At 35.1% G+C, this 16,522-nt stretch overlaps 1 protein-coding gene across 2 annotated transcripts in view; it reads left to right on the top strand.

Annotated features, from left to right (window-relative positions):
* The window catches only part of FAM126A (family with sequence similarity 126, member A), an 82,758-nt gene that overhangs the window by 678 nt on the left and 65,558 nt on the right, over nt 1-16,522 (top strand). The gene's annotated exons all lie outside the window — the stretch shown is intronic.

The following is a 16,522-nucleotide window of genomic DNA, read 5'->3' as shown; positions in this document are numbered from 1 at the left end:
GGTCCCCTCCCTGCCGCGGCGGATGCTCCGGCCTCTGCCTCCTCTCCCATCCGCGCTCTCCGCTCCCGCGAGGCCGCCGCTGTCCGTCCGGTCTGGTGGCCACAATGGTCACTATCGACCCCCCGGCCCCGCCCCTTGGGAGGATAGTGTTGGCCTGAGTCGTTCTTGGGTCCCCTGCAGGGCGGAGAGGTTCAGACAGCAGCCACGCTTCCTTCATGGGTTATTACGCTGAAAATCTCTTCTTGAGCCCTTGCCCTTTCTTTCTATGAGTTATTCCTCTCCCGAGGCTCATTTTAACATACTCGGGAATCCTCGGGGCTTTGGCTCCAAATGGTTGCATTAAAACACCCCCAAGTTTGTATGCTTCAGAGCGAAATTTGGTGTCCGCCCGTCAGCTTGCACATGTGTGCTTTATGAGTTTAGACCTTCCTGAAAGATTTTAATTTTGCCTAAGTGGTTTAGTACTGCACAGAATCTGCTCTCTGAGAAATACACTATCACAAGCCTGGCAGCCGCGGCGCTCTTCAGGTAGGGGGAAATCGTTCCACCAGCAGCTACTCCTTATCTCAGAGACTGCGCTACAGGCAGTAGGGCCAAGCTGACCTTTTGCAAATTATTTATCCTTGGGTCACACAGTAGTTTTTTGGAGCAGGTGGGCCACCTCTTTGGTTCATGTAACACTTGACAGTTTGAGGTTTTCAGCTTTCATATCTTACTGGCATACAGTCAGAAAGACTGGGAGGCTTGTTTTCCATGAGAACATTCTTCTGCTAACATCCACAGGCACCCCACCTCCCCCAACATTTCTAAGTATTTTTTTTTCTTTAGGTGAACACATTTTAAGGTTTACAGGATGAATAGTAGTCTAAACCCCCATATTTTTGAAGTGCAGGCAAAGGCAAGGAAGGAAAAACATTTAAGATCTGCTTGGCCAATAGTAGCTTCAAAGTTAGCTATTCAAATAATCAGTTCAATCAAACCAAGTGGCAAGGGGGAAAAGCATCACATATTTAGGAAACAAATTCTGGATTTGACTCGTTTATCCTTATTCAATTTATTGAAATTACCGTAGAGGGATTAGAAGGATTAGAAACCTTCTTAGTCATCGGCATTAGCAGTACCTGGATACAGACACCCGATGAGGCATTAGCTGGGTCAGCGTTTATCCTTGCTGTGCTTCCTTTCTTTGTTGTATTTCTGTTTTATGAAATTTGCTCTGGGTTGTATTTTTTAGACTGGTGTCTTTTTGACAATGAGTTTAATATATGTACTGTTTCATTCAGCATCCTCTTGCCTAATATTTATTTTATAATGGATCTTAAGAAATTTTAAGAAATCAGTATTCAAGACCTCTTTTGGGGTATCGTTTATATTTTATAAATAATTGCAATTATGTCAAGCATAAATTTATTTTTTTCACTCTTCCAGGCTGAGTAGGTACTAGGAATACAGAAATGAATGTCATAGCTCTTGTCTTCAAGGAATTTACTATCTAATATACAAGGTGTTAGTAACATTACAGTAAATTAACAATTATAATACTATGTAGTCAGTGGGAATGGAGATATGCCTAGCGTAGTAGAAGAGTTTAGAATAGGAGATGGTTAACTTGCCTTGAGTGTAGGTGGAGTTGGGAGCACACAGCCAAGATGTGAAGGATGATATAATTTTGCCAAGTGCAGGAGGTAAGTAACTTCCCAAGAGGAGGATATAATAAATGAGAAGGCAAGGAGGCCTGAGAAACTGTGGCGATTTAGATAAGTCATTGACAATGACAAGTCAGTGTCAATTGACATTGACAGTTGACAAAGTCAGTAACATTGACATTGATGTGGCTTGAATGCAGGGATTAGTAGGGAAATGGTGCCAGATGAAGATAGTGAGGGTGGTAGAGGGCCAGATCAGGGAATGGTATCCTTAGCTAAAGTGATTGGATTGAACGTGATAGATGAGAAGCCATTTATTGGATTTGTATTTTAGACCTTTACTGTGGCAGTGTGAGGGAAAAACTGACAAGTCCTAATCACCTATGAGAAGAAAGGGGGACTCAGGACTCTGAAGGTTTGACTTGGGGTTCTGTTGATTGGAAATGAGGAACACATAAATAGAAGGAAGATGATAAATTCTGTTTTGAATTTGAAGAAGCAGTGGAACTTCAGGTGAATATATAGATAGATGTTTGTATCTATGGATGTGAAAATCAGGATTAAAGAGATGATTGGGGGTTGAATTGAAGCTGTATTGATTTGGTTGTGTTGAAATGACTCAGGGAAAGCCTTTAGCATGACGAAAGTGGCAGCTAGAGAACAGACTCTCATAAATAGCAGAAGTAGGGAGAAGAATTTTCTGAAAGTTAGAGGAACAGTAGCTAGCAAGGTAGGAGGACCATCAGGAAAGATGCCAAGGGTGGGGAGATTTTCCAATGGAGGAGGAACAGGTTAACATTTTTGAATGCTGCAAGGAGGTGTCAAGTTAGGAGAGGGCCCCAGTGACCACTGAATTTGTCAGGACTCCATAGGTAACTTTAACAAGAACAGTTTTAACTGAGTGGTTCAGAAACCAGGCTTCAGAAGATTGAGAAAGAATGGGTGTGATAAAGTAGACATGCTTGATTGAGACTTTTTGAGAGAACTGAAATAAAGAAGGGAGAAAGTGATAGCTATAGCTTTCATTGAGCAGCGGTTCTCAATCTTGGCTATGCATTTATTTACAATATTGTAATAATAATTTACAATAATCTCAGGAGCTTTAAAGAATTTTGTTTTCCAGAGAGAACCCCTATACCAATTTGGTGTGGGGGGTGTTGAACCCAGATATCAATATTTATTTCAACAGCTTTTCTGTTGAAGTGTAATTGATATGTAATATACTACATATATTTAAAGTGTACAATTTGATATTTGAAATATGTTTATACCTGCAAAACCATCACCATAATCAAAATAATATTCACCTCCAAAAGTTTCCTGTGTCCCTTTATAATCTTTTCCTCTTATCCCCAGGAAACCACTGTCTACTTTCTATCACTATTGATTACTTGCATTGATACTTTTTTATAGTTCCTTAAGTAATTCCAGTGTGCAGCCATGATTGAAAACTATTGCAGAGGAATATTGTTTGAAGGAATGTTATGTTTGTTTGTTTACATGCATAAGGAAAGAGAGAGTAGAGACAAGTGGGAAGAGATTCTTAAGCAATTTAGGAAAGATGAGATAATTATTGGAACTAAGACCCTGAGGAGCTAGAAGTGGATGGAATTCAGAGCTTTGACTAGTAAGAAAGGAAGACATTTCTGGAAGCGACATCTCTAAGAATATAATGTTAAAGACAGTATATTTCTTTGTTATCATCATCAAAGTTGGCATATAGTATCCAAATTGGTTCTCTGAAGTACTTCTGAAGTACTTAAAAAAGTTAGAGAGCATGTTAACATTGTGAAAATGGATACTGCTCAGAAAAATTCCTTAAATGGAGCCTGAGATCCCTGGCATCATCATGTAATGCTTTGTCATTTTTTGGAGGGGAGCAGATGGAATTAGCAGTTTGACTATTGCTTATTGTTGAGAGCCAAGTCCTGCCATAGACTTTTTGACCTTCTCAGAGTTAGGCTGCATATCTGCACTAAGGGAAAAGAACATTTAACACTTGAAAATCTCCTATTTAAGGTATCTTTGCTCAGAAGAAATCTTGTTTGCTTGCCCTTTGGATATATGCCTTATAAATACATTTGAGGATAAAATCATTCCTCTGTCTCCTAAATGAGACAGAGAAGAGTTGTGACTAGAAGTTCTCAAAGGCCCACATTTTCTATCTTGAGAAGGGTAATAGCTGTCCTCACCTCACCACCTTTTTTTTTTTTCTTTTTGAAATTTCTGGCTCAGGATTTGGATATAGGTAAAATTGAGTCCTGCTGGTTCTGAGGTCCAGGGCTTGTTCCTCAGCCTTGACTCTAAGCTTTCATAGGGGGCTGAAAACAGAATAGCTTATCCAAATATTATTTGGCCTTGTAACTTGGTCATAAATAAAGAAGAAGTGAAAAGTTTTGTCTGATTGTATTCTAGAGTTCTGAAAATTTCTTTCATTGTGATTAAATAATTAAAGTATGATTCTTTTCTAGAGAGGAAAGTCATCCCTAATTTTGGTGCAGCCTAAAAGAGTGGAAATATTGATGTTAGCATGATTTTGGACATTATTATTATAGTCACAGCCATATTGTAAACATTCTATATTTTCTTAATTACTATTATAATAATCATTGTAGGAAATTTGAAAAATTCAGGAAAGCATAAATGGTAAATAACACTTATAATGTCTCCACCCAGAGATCCTTATTTCTTTTGTGAATTACCTATTAGTGTCCTTTGTCTACTATAACACTGGAGATTTTTAAATACTAAGTTATGAGAGCTCTTTGTATATACATACTATTAGGTCCTTGTCAAATTACATTGCAGATAATTTCCCTAGTTTGTCATTTTTATCTTAATTTTGTTTTTGATGTGAATTTTCTTTTTAAACAGATTGCTAACATTTTAATATGTTTAAACTTATCAAATTTTTATTTTATGATACCTTGCTACTTAGAAAGGGCTTGTATTCCCAAATTATATGACTGTTCACCTCTATTTCCTTATATTAATTTCACAGTTTTTAAAAAAATTTACATCTTTAGTCTGTTTGCAGTGTATTTTAACAGAGTGATGGTTCAGTTATTTTAATGCTACTTATTGAACAATTATCTTCTTCAGAGGTTTTAAATACCAAATCACGTGTATATACTCTATAGATATGGGTATATGACTTTTTCTATTTAGTTTAATTGGGCTATTTATTTTTGCTCTAGTGATTCCAAACTGTCTTAATTATTGTGAGTTTTTAATGTATTTCACTAAATGGTTGTGTGAATACCTACTATTGTCTTTGTTAAAACATTTTCAGCATTTCTCATATATTTCTTTATTCATGTTACATGAAAGGCAGTAAAGATTCTAAAAGAACCTCACTGGAATATCTGAGTGAATTTTCTGGAGAAAGTTGTACTATCTCTATTAATACAATGCTGTTATTTATTGAAGTCATCTTTTATGACTCAAAGATGTAGTTTTGAGTTTACTTCTTGTATTTTATAGTTTGTAGTTTTCTTCATGTGAGTTCTGCCCATTTTTCAAGTGGTATTTTTGATATTTTAAAACTTACTGATTCTATTGGGAATGGAACTTTTAAAATTATTTTATAAAGAGGATTCTATGTACCTGATGGAACATAGAAAGATGGCTAATTCTCATATACTGTTTTCTAACTGGTCATTTTATGAAACTCTTAATTCTGATAGTTTTTATTGTGTTTTGTAGTAACTCAATTATAGCACGTGTAAATGGTGATGATTTTGTCTTCTTGCCAACACTTAATCCTTATTTCTTTTTCTTAGGACGTTGATCAGAATTTCTAGAATAATGTTAAGTTATAGCAGTGAACAGTGAGGATCCTTGGCTTATTTCTCATTTAAATGGAAACACCTTTAGGGTTTCATAGTTGTGTATTCAAAATTTTTATTTGTGGTATGTTAAGGAAATAGTCTTCTATGCCTTTTCAGGAGGAACCAAGACAGATACTTAGTTTGCTCACATGCCCTCTTAATGTAACTTGAGATGATCATATAGTTTTCCTTCTTTTACCTATTGGTTGATGAATTGTGTTACATTTCCAAGTAGCTTTCATCAAACAATTGCTGTCTTAGGGATAAAGGCAACTTGATAATAGCATATCTCTTTAAAATAGTGCTATATTTAATTTGCTATATGAGACTGATCTTTAGTGTTCCTTTTATATTACCTTTTTAAGGTTTTGATTTCTGAATATGCCAGCTTTGTGAAAAGAGAGACTGAAAGAGAAGCTTTCCATCTTTGCATGTGCTCTGGCAATTAATCTCTTCCTTGGAAGATTTGAAATAGATTGGCTCTAAAAATGTCTAGGTCTTTTTGGACTGAATACAATTATAAAGATCTTAATATGTGCTTAAGTACTAAGTATTTTGCATAATTAATTTCATTTAGTCCCTATATAACTTTATGAGGTAAAAATTGTTTATTCTACAGACAAACTGAGACTCAGAGGTTAAGACAGTTGTTCACCATCAATAAAGTACACAAAGTTTAAACTCAATTCCTATCTGATGTAATGCCCATGTTTTCTAATCAGTACCCTAATGTTTTTCTTAATTTCTTCACCCCATATTACTGAGAAGTAAATTTAATCATTTTATTTGAGCATCTTATTAAGTATTTTTCCTCTTTGCACACTGAGTTTTAATTTTTGGTAACCCTATTATAATTATCACTGGTCTGTTCTGTGCTGATGTGTCATATCTTTTGCTATTTTAATAAATACTGTGATCTTGGAGTGAGGTGGGATAGCGTGGGTGAACTTAAAATTGTTGTTCATATAATGCACTTAATATAATTTACATTTTAATTTGTTGAGTGTTCAAGATCAGTTTGCATTATTGAATCCTGTTTGTACCTTGTAAAGAATGTTAAGTGTACCACATACAAGAGATCAAAGAGTTTTGGAAACACAGCACTTTTCCATTTTAGTTTGAATTATTTTTGTTGTGAGCCTTGCATCAGGGTAGCTTTTTAGTAGTAATGTTAAGGGATATTTGTTTGGTGTTTTCTTGAACAAAGAGTCTTTTGCTAGTTGACAAACAGTTGCTTTCTCATATAAATACATAGAATTCATTCAGTCACTTAAGAATTCATTCAGTCATTTATACTTGACTTAATGAAAACATATATGAATTATTAAACTGTATCATGCAAATTAGGTTCTAGCCTATTAGAATATTTATATTTACTCTTATGTTGCGTGATGTATAGGCTTGCAAATTTAAGAGAATAGTGTAAGCCTTAAAAGTGCTTAAATTGGGAAAGCAATTGTAAACTTTTTATTTATCTTTTTGAACTCTTATGTTCCCCCCCTTTAAATGTAAATTAACGTTTAATTAATTCAGTTAGGGTTTTGGTTATAATCAACACACCCAGACTGCATTCCCCATGCCCTTCCTACGGGGACAATCTGAACCTCTCAAACCTGCCAGACACATACATGCTCTTTTGTTCTAAATTTCAAGGTTCCTGCTGATTTGTTAATCAGTAGATGTCACAATTGTGGACAAGGTGACAAATAGCCCCCGCAGCAGTGCACCCATTAGTAGTTAAGAAAAGGGAGAGACTATTTTGGAAAATCATGAAACTTCAAGTGAGTCCTGATAGGGAAATGGAGAGGAAGGTGAAAATATTATAGAAATGCATGGGGGAAGAAGGGAAGATAAAAATGTGTAAATCAAATAGATTGTTGGAGAAATATAGAAAATTGGTTACATAGGTGATAGAACCAGAATATTCAAGTCAGTGAGGTCAAGAAGTAGAGTTTCAGAAAGAAAGACTCTTGCTTCAGGTTACAGAAAAATAAAGACCATAGAGAAAGAACTGATAGAGTTGTCATTTATAAGGTCATGGAGAGTGGATGATGAGACCCAAATTTATACTGTAAAAGGGATTAAGGAATAAATTGATGGTGAGCAATTGAAAGTGGTGGTAGTAGATTAAGCTACTAAATCAGAAAGTTAATCAGTGAAGAGTAAATAAGGATGGAATAACTAGGGCATTAGAATCTGATGAAGCCTTACTCTTGTGCCCCCTCTTTTCAGAACTGTAAGATCATGAAATACATTCTTAATTGTCCAAATGATAAATACTTTGTTAGTGATACCTAGAGGTATAATTCATTGAGTACCTTTTGTTTGCCAATGCTTTATTTGCATTATTTTTAATCCTTAAAACATTCCTAAAAGATAGATGTTATTATCTGTCATTCACAGTTGAGGAAACTGAGACTTAGAAAGTTTAAGTAACTTGTTGAAAATTGGTATGGGTTTTTTGGACTCCAGAGTCAGCATTCTTTTCATTATGCCATGTTGTTTCCTTTATGTATTGAACTGTGTTAAAACACTGGGGGCTTATAAGAGGAATATAGGTGGGATTCCTCTGCTTGTAGAAAGTAGTAGAAGAGGCCGGCATGGTGGCTCTTGCCTGTAATCCCAGCACTTTGAGAGGCTGAGGCGGGTGGATAGCGAGGTCAGGAGATCGAGACCATCCTGACTAACACGGTGAAACCCTGTCTGTACTAAAAACACAAAAAATGAGCCAGGCATGGTGGCACGCCCCTGTAGTCCCAGTTACTCGGGAGGCTGAGGCAGGAGAATCGCTTGAACCCAGGAGGCAGTGGTTGCAGTGAGCTGAGATTGCACCATTGCACTCCAGCCTGGGCGACACAGCGAGACTCTGTCTCAAAAACAAAACAAAACGAAAAAAGCAGTAGAAGAGAAATCCTAATTATGCTTGCCATAATTTGTGTTGACTATATTTTTATTTAAAATGTTTTTATAAAGGGAATCCTGGTAAGCTCCCCTACTATGTTTATAATATCTGATTTTTAACAATTTTTTACCCATGATAATGATGGGTTGAGAGAAAAGGAAGAACAGGTCAAGAAAAAGCATGTAAAGAAAAGTAAGACTAAAACTTGTTATTTTCACTATGAGAACTTCTAATATGTCATACAATTTTAGGTAGCACCTCAGAAAGGCCAACTTCATGGAAATCGTATCGAGCTAGTCACAAGATGGTAATTAGAGCAGATATTCTTCATGTCACCAGATTATAGAGCTCCAAAGAATTTATTGTAATATAGTGTGATTTATTGAATTTAGATTTCATCAATCAGGAATTAGTTATTGGTGAAAGGGTCTAAGCAGATGTTTGATTTTTCTGTAATAAACCTTTCTTCAAAAACAATGTGTAATTGAAAAAGAAATGCTTAAAATACTTTAGGGATTAAACATTCTTATAGGACTTTGAAGTACTTTGGGAGGAACCAGGATAGAAATTTTTGCTGTGCTAATTTTAGCCTCATATTCAGCTACAAAACAACGTCTAGGTTACATTCTGCTGTACTAGTATAAGACAGTATTATTGAAAACTTTATTTTAAAAATAATTTTATAATTCAGCCTCTGCTAAAACAAATTGACTCTTAGCCCAGTTAATATGAATCAGCGTGGTCATACTGAACTATTTATTTCTCCTTTGGTTACTATAATATTTTTAAACCAAGAAAAACAACTATATTCATAATATCCACATAGTTTCTGATTGGGGAGAATCAAATAGAATTTTGTACAGTCAAGATCTGTTGTTTTTATTATTATGGCCCTATTAGCACACATGACTACCATTAACTGTGTTTACTTACATTTTCTTATTGCACTTCCCTCTTTGCCCTACTATTTTCTGTTGAACATCTGAGCCTCTATTGGCAGACCTCTTTAAAGGTTGAAAGTCTCATTCCAACATATTAAAGGGCAGCGACTTCCTCTAAGACTTTAACTCCCAAGTTAATTGGAATTTGATTCTCTTAACATTTCTGTCTTTCTTTGTCCCCAACATTGCAAAAAGGAAAGCACTTAGAATGCAAAAAACTTTAAGGAGTCAAAGTAGAGCTGTGCTTTGGAAACCACATTTCCATATGCTATTATGTTTTGGAGAGAGGAAAGAGGGGTTATTGATAGTAAAATGATTGAAATATAATGTTTACATTGGGCTTTCTTTTACATTCCTCCTTATTTTTTCTCATAGCATTCATTTATTTTATTTTATTGCTTATATTCTGATTTACCTTGGTTTGTTTTTAAAAGAGCTTAAGACACACTCATTTCTGCTGTTTTAGGTTTATTTGTCTCTCCTAATAGTCTGTGAATCCCCTAAGTCAGCCATGTCATATTCATTTTTGTAAATCTAGTATCTAAGACATAGTTGGCATTTAATAGTTTATGAATAAATGGATGATATTTAACCACCTTAATATAAGAGAAAAAAGAGCCAGGTTGGTTGCCGAACACTAGATTACTGCAGCTTTAGTGGTATTATGGGCTGCACTGTGTCCCATCCAAAATTCATAAGTTGAAGGCCTAACCCCCAGTACCTCAGAATGTAGCATCATTTGGAAATAGGGTCTCTAGAGAGGTAATTAAGTTAAATGGGGTAATTAGGATGGGCCCTAATTCAGTATGATTGGTGTCCTAGTAAGAACAGGAAATTTGGATAGGCCGTACAGAGGGAGGATAATGTGAAGGCACAGAGAGAAGACCACCATCTACAAGCCAGGGGGAAAGGCCTGAAACTATTCTCTCAGAGCTCTGAGAAGGAACCAGCCCTCCTGAATCTTGATCTTAGACTCCTATGAATCTTGATCTTAGACTCCTAGCCTAGAGAACTGTGAGAAGATAAATTTCTGTTGTTTAAGCCACCCAGTCTGTGGTACTTTGTTACGGCAGCCCTAGCAAACGAATATAGATGGCTTTTATACTTGGATGTAGCAAAATCTCAGATACCCTTAATTTGCCTATTCCCAAGGAACAGTTTGCCAAGGCGAATGTCAAAACCTCAAAAATTTATATACTTCTCCTAGGTAAAACATGGAAGAGAAAGATTTGGATACCTTAATGAAGAAAGTAATAACTATTTGCTCCTCCTTCATCTTTCCCAATACAGCCAATCGCAAGCAACTGGCTAATTCCTTAATTTAATTGAATTTGTTTAGTTCGGCAAGGAGAAAGTGTTTACAGGGTATTTGTGTTCCTAAGTGTTCAAGAGCCTCTCCCAATAAACCTGGTTCCTTTTTCATGGTAGAAAATGGAAGAGGAAGACTAAATAAAATACTTTTTAATATGATGTTAATTTGAGCTAATGGCTTGTGTATAATCTTAGTCACATTGTTTTACTTGAGTTATAGTCAACAGGGGCAAAACAGTATGTCTTTTACATGCCCATTGCTGTGGTAGTTGCTGTACCCTTTGATCATCAACTAGTCATACTGAGTTGCCACAGTGGTTGTCAGCATTTTTTCATTACATGCTGTAGCCACAAACTATATATATATATATACACACACACACACACACACAATTTTTACTATTATTTCTTCTTGACATTTTTAATTGAGTTATGTATCAAATAGTGCTGTGTTCAGTCAGCTTTTATAGTGCTTTGAGATACTTCACTGAAGAGAAAATTTCAAACATATACAAAAGCAAAACATTTGCTCTTTCATCATTTAGAGGCAGTTTTCCCATAGTTCTGAAAGTAGGGTAAACTAAATTAGAGAACTGAACAAAGATCTTAGCTCCAGAATTAAAAAAAAAAAAAAGTTTGCCGTAAAGCAAAGGAAACCAAAACCAAACAGAAAACCTCTGACTTAGGGGCACATAAGAATTTTGGTCTAATTTTGGCATTTCAACTTCAGTCACACCCATATGTTTTTGGACCACTTTTGTTACCAGTATGTAGGCACTGTGGTAAATACCAGTTGATAGATTTTTCTCATCTTTTTTTCTTTTCCTTCATTGCAACTGAGAAAAATACTGCAACCACATGCTAACAAGTGGCAGAGCTGGGTCTAAGTAAATTGAATACTTTTTCTCCAGTACCCTACCGTGTTCTTTTACTACCCTGTAGTTCTCAACCTGGCCGCCAAACACAGTCATCTGAATAATTTACTTTTCCCTACCAATTTATTTTAAAATGAAAATATCCTACTTTTCAATTTAGAATGAAAATATTAGGAAGAAGAAAAGAGTAAACAAGAGTAAATTATATATGAGACAAGGGAAAGGCTTTGAACTGTTTTAGGTGCCGTGGGTAGGGATTGCTGATAGCATGGTGATTAGAATGGGGTCTTTGGAATTCGACTGCATGGGTTCTAACCCTAACTTAACCACTTTGGTAGTGTGTGATCTTGGGCAAGTTATTTCTTTAAGTGTTAGCTTTCTTTTTTGTGAAATAGAGATTATGTTAATTTACCAGCTAGGATGGCTATGAGAATTAAATTAAAATTCCAATAAATCGCTTAGCATAGTGCCAGAAACATAAGTGCTTGAGGAATGTTAGTCATTATCACAACATTATCCATGGACATCTACCATTGCTATGTATGACACATTCGGTCACATTGAATGTTTTCCAGACCATATTCCCAGTGATGCCAGTTGCGTATGGACAGCAAAGGATCCCATGGTCAAGTGCATTTAGGAAAATATTTCATTCTAAATGCGTTTCTTGGAGATTAGTAATACAGATTTAGCATATTAAAGGCTCTTAAAAGTCCTTTGATTAAAAAAAAAAAGCTTCTTTAACTTTGTCAAGTAGTTAAATTTTCACAAGGAAAGCCTTTCTTTCTGCTGTCCTCCAGGATCTGTCTTCATGTGGCTTCTCATGCAGATGTCTGTCCCTCAGCTCTTATAGCATGGTGGTTACCCTCTAAGAGGGACAATTGAAGAGGACAGGTCCTAGATGGAAGCTCTTATTAAGCTTCTCCTTGCACCATGCTTGCTAAAGTCCACTGGCAAAAACATGTCACTTTGCCAACTCCAGCATTGATGTGGAGGAGGACTACACAAAGAAGTAAATAACAGGAGAGATCATTTGTTGAAGGTCGTAAATATAATAGTAATAGAGTACCACATATTTTTTAAAAAGGTCCATGATGTATTAGGTGAAAAATAATCAAGTTTTGGTAGAATGTGGTTCTATTTTTATGTTAAAATCAAAATATAAATGGACTATGTATACATGTATGTATATATGTGCATATATACATATGTACATGTTTTGATAGAGCAGATATATTTTGTTTTGGTTGAGCAGATATCTGTATAGATATACATAGGTACCTATCTATATACATGTGTTATTTGGTTGATACATTTTTCTTGGTTGAAAAGATATATTTTGTTTTGGTTGAGCAGATATCTATATAGATATAGATAGGTACCTATCTATATACATGTGTTATTTGGTTGATATATTTTTCTTGGTTGAAAAGATATATTTTGTTTTGGTTTAGATATACTGCTCAATACTTTTTAAGGGTAGAGAGTTTTCAGAACTGCTGATTATATAGTATATGTATAGAAGAAAGTCTGAAATAATATAAAGTTAACAGTGTTTTCTTTTGAAGAGTGAGATAACAGCAGTGAGAACGATGATTATTTATTTTAATTATGTGGAAAAGATTTAAGTGCAGCAATTTAAAAAAATCTCTAGTAAAGAAAAATATTAGCAGGGATGGGAGATCAGTTTTCTTCCTAGTGTTCATAGTTTTTGTGTGTGTTTTATTTTCTTTCTTGGTGGAATTTTTATAATCTTTTATAGTTGCATAGTGAGCAGAACCCTTGTTTTAAACTCATTATTGATTTTGTGTATTTCTGATAATTTTCTCATGATTGCCCTTGCAATTATTCCTTTAGAAAATGTAAGATGCTACCTTGACTTATTTGCCTCTCGTCTATTCCCTGCTTTTCCTTTGCCATCTGGATTACAATTGCCTTAAGGACACAGATCGTATTTTACTATTCGTTTGCTAATAGTGCACACTAATAGAAACACTTTACATTACGCTCAGTAGACACTCAAGGACTTGCTGAATTATTAATGTTGCAGTTTAAACATATAGTAGTATTGACTTTTTGCATATATGAAAATATTGAATGAGTTACCCCTTAATGTGACCTCCCATTCTATGTTTGTTTTTGCTACTTCTATTGCTTTGTTCTTACTCTGACCCTGCCCAGCCTACTGTCTGGATAAATTATATGAACAGGCTGTCAACTTGACATCCTGTTCTAGTGAATATGTAGAAAGCATTTCTAATCACTATGCTATTTAATATGCAATTGTGTGATAATCATGTCAATGAATGTGATTGAGGTAATTATTATAGTTCAAAATTTTTACACTGATCTCTTGAAATCTTAACATAAACTTTATAATTTGTATGTTATCAGGGCTTACTGAAGTTTGATTCACTGAGGTAATACTTGAATCACTTAGTATGTACTATAATTATATTTTGTAAAAGTTAGTACAAACATTTTGGAAAGCTTTATTTCAGCAATAACTGCTCTTATAGATTTTTACCCAATATTAAATGTAAAATAATAGGTTTGTGATATTTTTATGTTTAATGAAATATATAACATATTAATGGACTTTTAAGATTTCTTATAAAATTCTAATAAGAGGTTTTCTAAGTCAAGGTTATCTGCATCAATCAGTCTTTAAAATAATCAGATGATGCTGTTGTGTCTCACAGATGCAGTGTCAGTTCTCTCCTGGCAGCTTACCTTGCCAGTGCATGCATTTCATTAATAAGAGCCCCGGGTTTTTCCTAGGTAGGGTGTAGAAGCTGAGGAGCAAAAGGAAGATAGAGAGGAGAAGCATAGTCAAAGACATGGAGCCTGGAGTGGCATGGAGTATTTTGGAGACTAGTGTTAAGTGAAATTTGGATAAGTAAATTATGACCATATTATAGGGAAAGTTTGATGTAGAATATTTGTTAGGTCTGATGTCATGGTGTGTTCAGGAGAAAAGTAATTTCAATAAGATTATATGGCAGAAACATGCATGGTGCACTGCAGAAGGGAAGAAACCAGGAGCCAGAAGGCTGTGTGATCAGCACATGCAGAGGAAATAAAGGCCCAGACTCAGGGTGTTGCTGTGGAGATGGAGAGCAGATGGTAAATTTGACAGGCATTATAAAGGGTGAAATTTATTCCTCTATTCAATAAATATTTATTAATACTTGCTGTATGTTACTTATGCTTATAATATCTGGACTGAAATTTGCCTGTAATTACTAATATAGTTTAAAACTTTAAAATTATGTTATGTAATTTTTATTTGAAAAAAAAATAATGTTGAACCACTGAGTCATGTGCTATATTAATGTCAATAAGAAGTGCTCATCTTAGTGCCATGGTTCCCAGAGATCTCACCATTCTGTCTGCTCTTATCTAAAAGAAATCTAATTTGTTAATACATTGTACATGATCTTAGTCAAGGCTATTTGAATGCTAGCTCAAAAAGGAGGGAGAATATTTGCAATAGAAATCCAACAGCAGTAACTGTTGGCCTCAGAGGTTTCACAGCATTGTGTTTGCTGTATTCTTTTGGTCAACATGGTTGTTAAAAAATAGTTCTTCCTAACTTCTCTTATTGGAGTCCAAATCAGATATCCTTTCCCTGGACACAATGTTCTTCTGAAGTCCTGGAGGATCTTGTCTATGGCCATACTACCTTGAATGCGCCCAATCTTGTCTGAAGTCCTAGAGGATCTGAGAAGAATGGGAAGATAGAAATGGGAAATGAGAAGAAAGAACTTCTTACCTTCTAATTGTTCTAGCTTTTCCAACAGAAACACACTGGGCTGGTTGCCATAGCACACTGATATCCCAGCATGATCTTATTTGTCCTTGGGGTAGGCAAAAGATAGTTGAGCCAAAAACCATTTTATTGAGTAAAAACCTATGTTCTATTCTTGATAATCGGACACTTGTTTTGTGATTTGGAGGGAAAATAGTCCTAAGTAATAGGCCTTTGGAAAGACTTCCCAAACGTCTCTTACTATGAATTATTTACTTTTCCTGGTGCCTTGAGAGGCAGCTTTATTTACTTGATGACCTAGGTAGGCAGTGAGGCATCAACATCACTTCTTTTTAAACAACAGCACAAATACCCTCCTCCTTCACAGTTGATTGGTCAGTTTCTAAGCAGCAAAATCCTAAAATTAAATTAATTTTTATTCTGTAACATAATCTGAACATTTCTCTCCATTCTATTTTCCTGAAATTCACCCAGGAATTCTTGATAATCTTCTGGTAGTGCTTAATTTAACTACAGCAATGGCCTCATTGCATAGGAGAGAAGTTTAAAATTTCGTGATGTGTCACAATCCATTTATAGAAATTTGGTTGCTCTATAAATTTATAGAAACTTGATTTTCATAATGATATATAAAACAAATGGTTATAAAAAGTTTTATAGTAGTTTATAGTTAGTACTTAATGATGGAGGGGATGATTTAAAAAATAGGAATAAGGAAATTTTTAGAGTTTTACAGTGAAAGTTACAAATACTTTAAAAATATTCTTATAAAATAATTAAAATGTTATATGCCTCTGATGACAACACTAAAAGATAAACTTTGGTAATTATTATTAATAACAATGTGGGAATTGAAGAGTAAGACATTTGACTTAGAAAGGTTTTATTGTACATTGAAAATATAAAAAATTAGTGTTAGACAGACTAATTGGGCTAGTGAAATACTACATGGACTCCTAGCAAGCCTTCTAATGTAATTTTAAATATTCTCCTATGGAACATGTTTGACAAAAATAGGAAGTTAGTTACACAGCAGGAAACATGTATTTTAATTTTATCTCTTACCTTTGAGAAGAATAAAGTTTTTAAAAATGCAAGTGGCCAGGCGCGGTGGCTCAAGCCTGTAATCCCAGCACTTTGGGAGGCGGAGACGGGCGGATCACGAGGTCAGGAGATCCAGACCATCCTGGCTAACACGGTGAAACCCCGTCTCTACTAAAAAATACAAAAAATTAGCTGGGCGAG

Source organism: Mandrillus leucophaeus, unplaced genomic scaffold, assembly GCF_000951045.1.
Source record: "Mandrillus leucophaeus isolate KB7577 unplaced genomic scaffold, Mleu.le_1.0 Scaffold140, whole genome shotgun sequence".
Taxonomy (NCBI): Eukaryota; Metazoa; Chordata; class Mammalia; order Primates; family Cercopithecidae; genus Mandrillus; species Mandrillus leucophaeus.
This window is presented reverse-complemented; position numbering and strand designations above follow the sequence as displayed.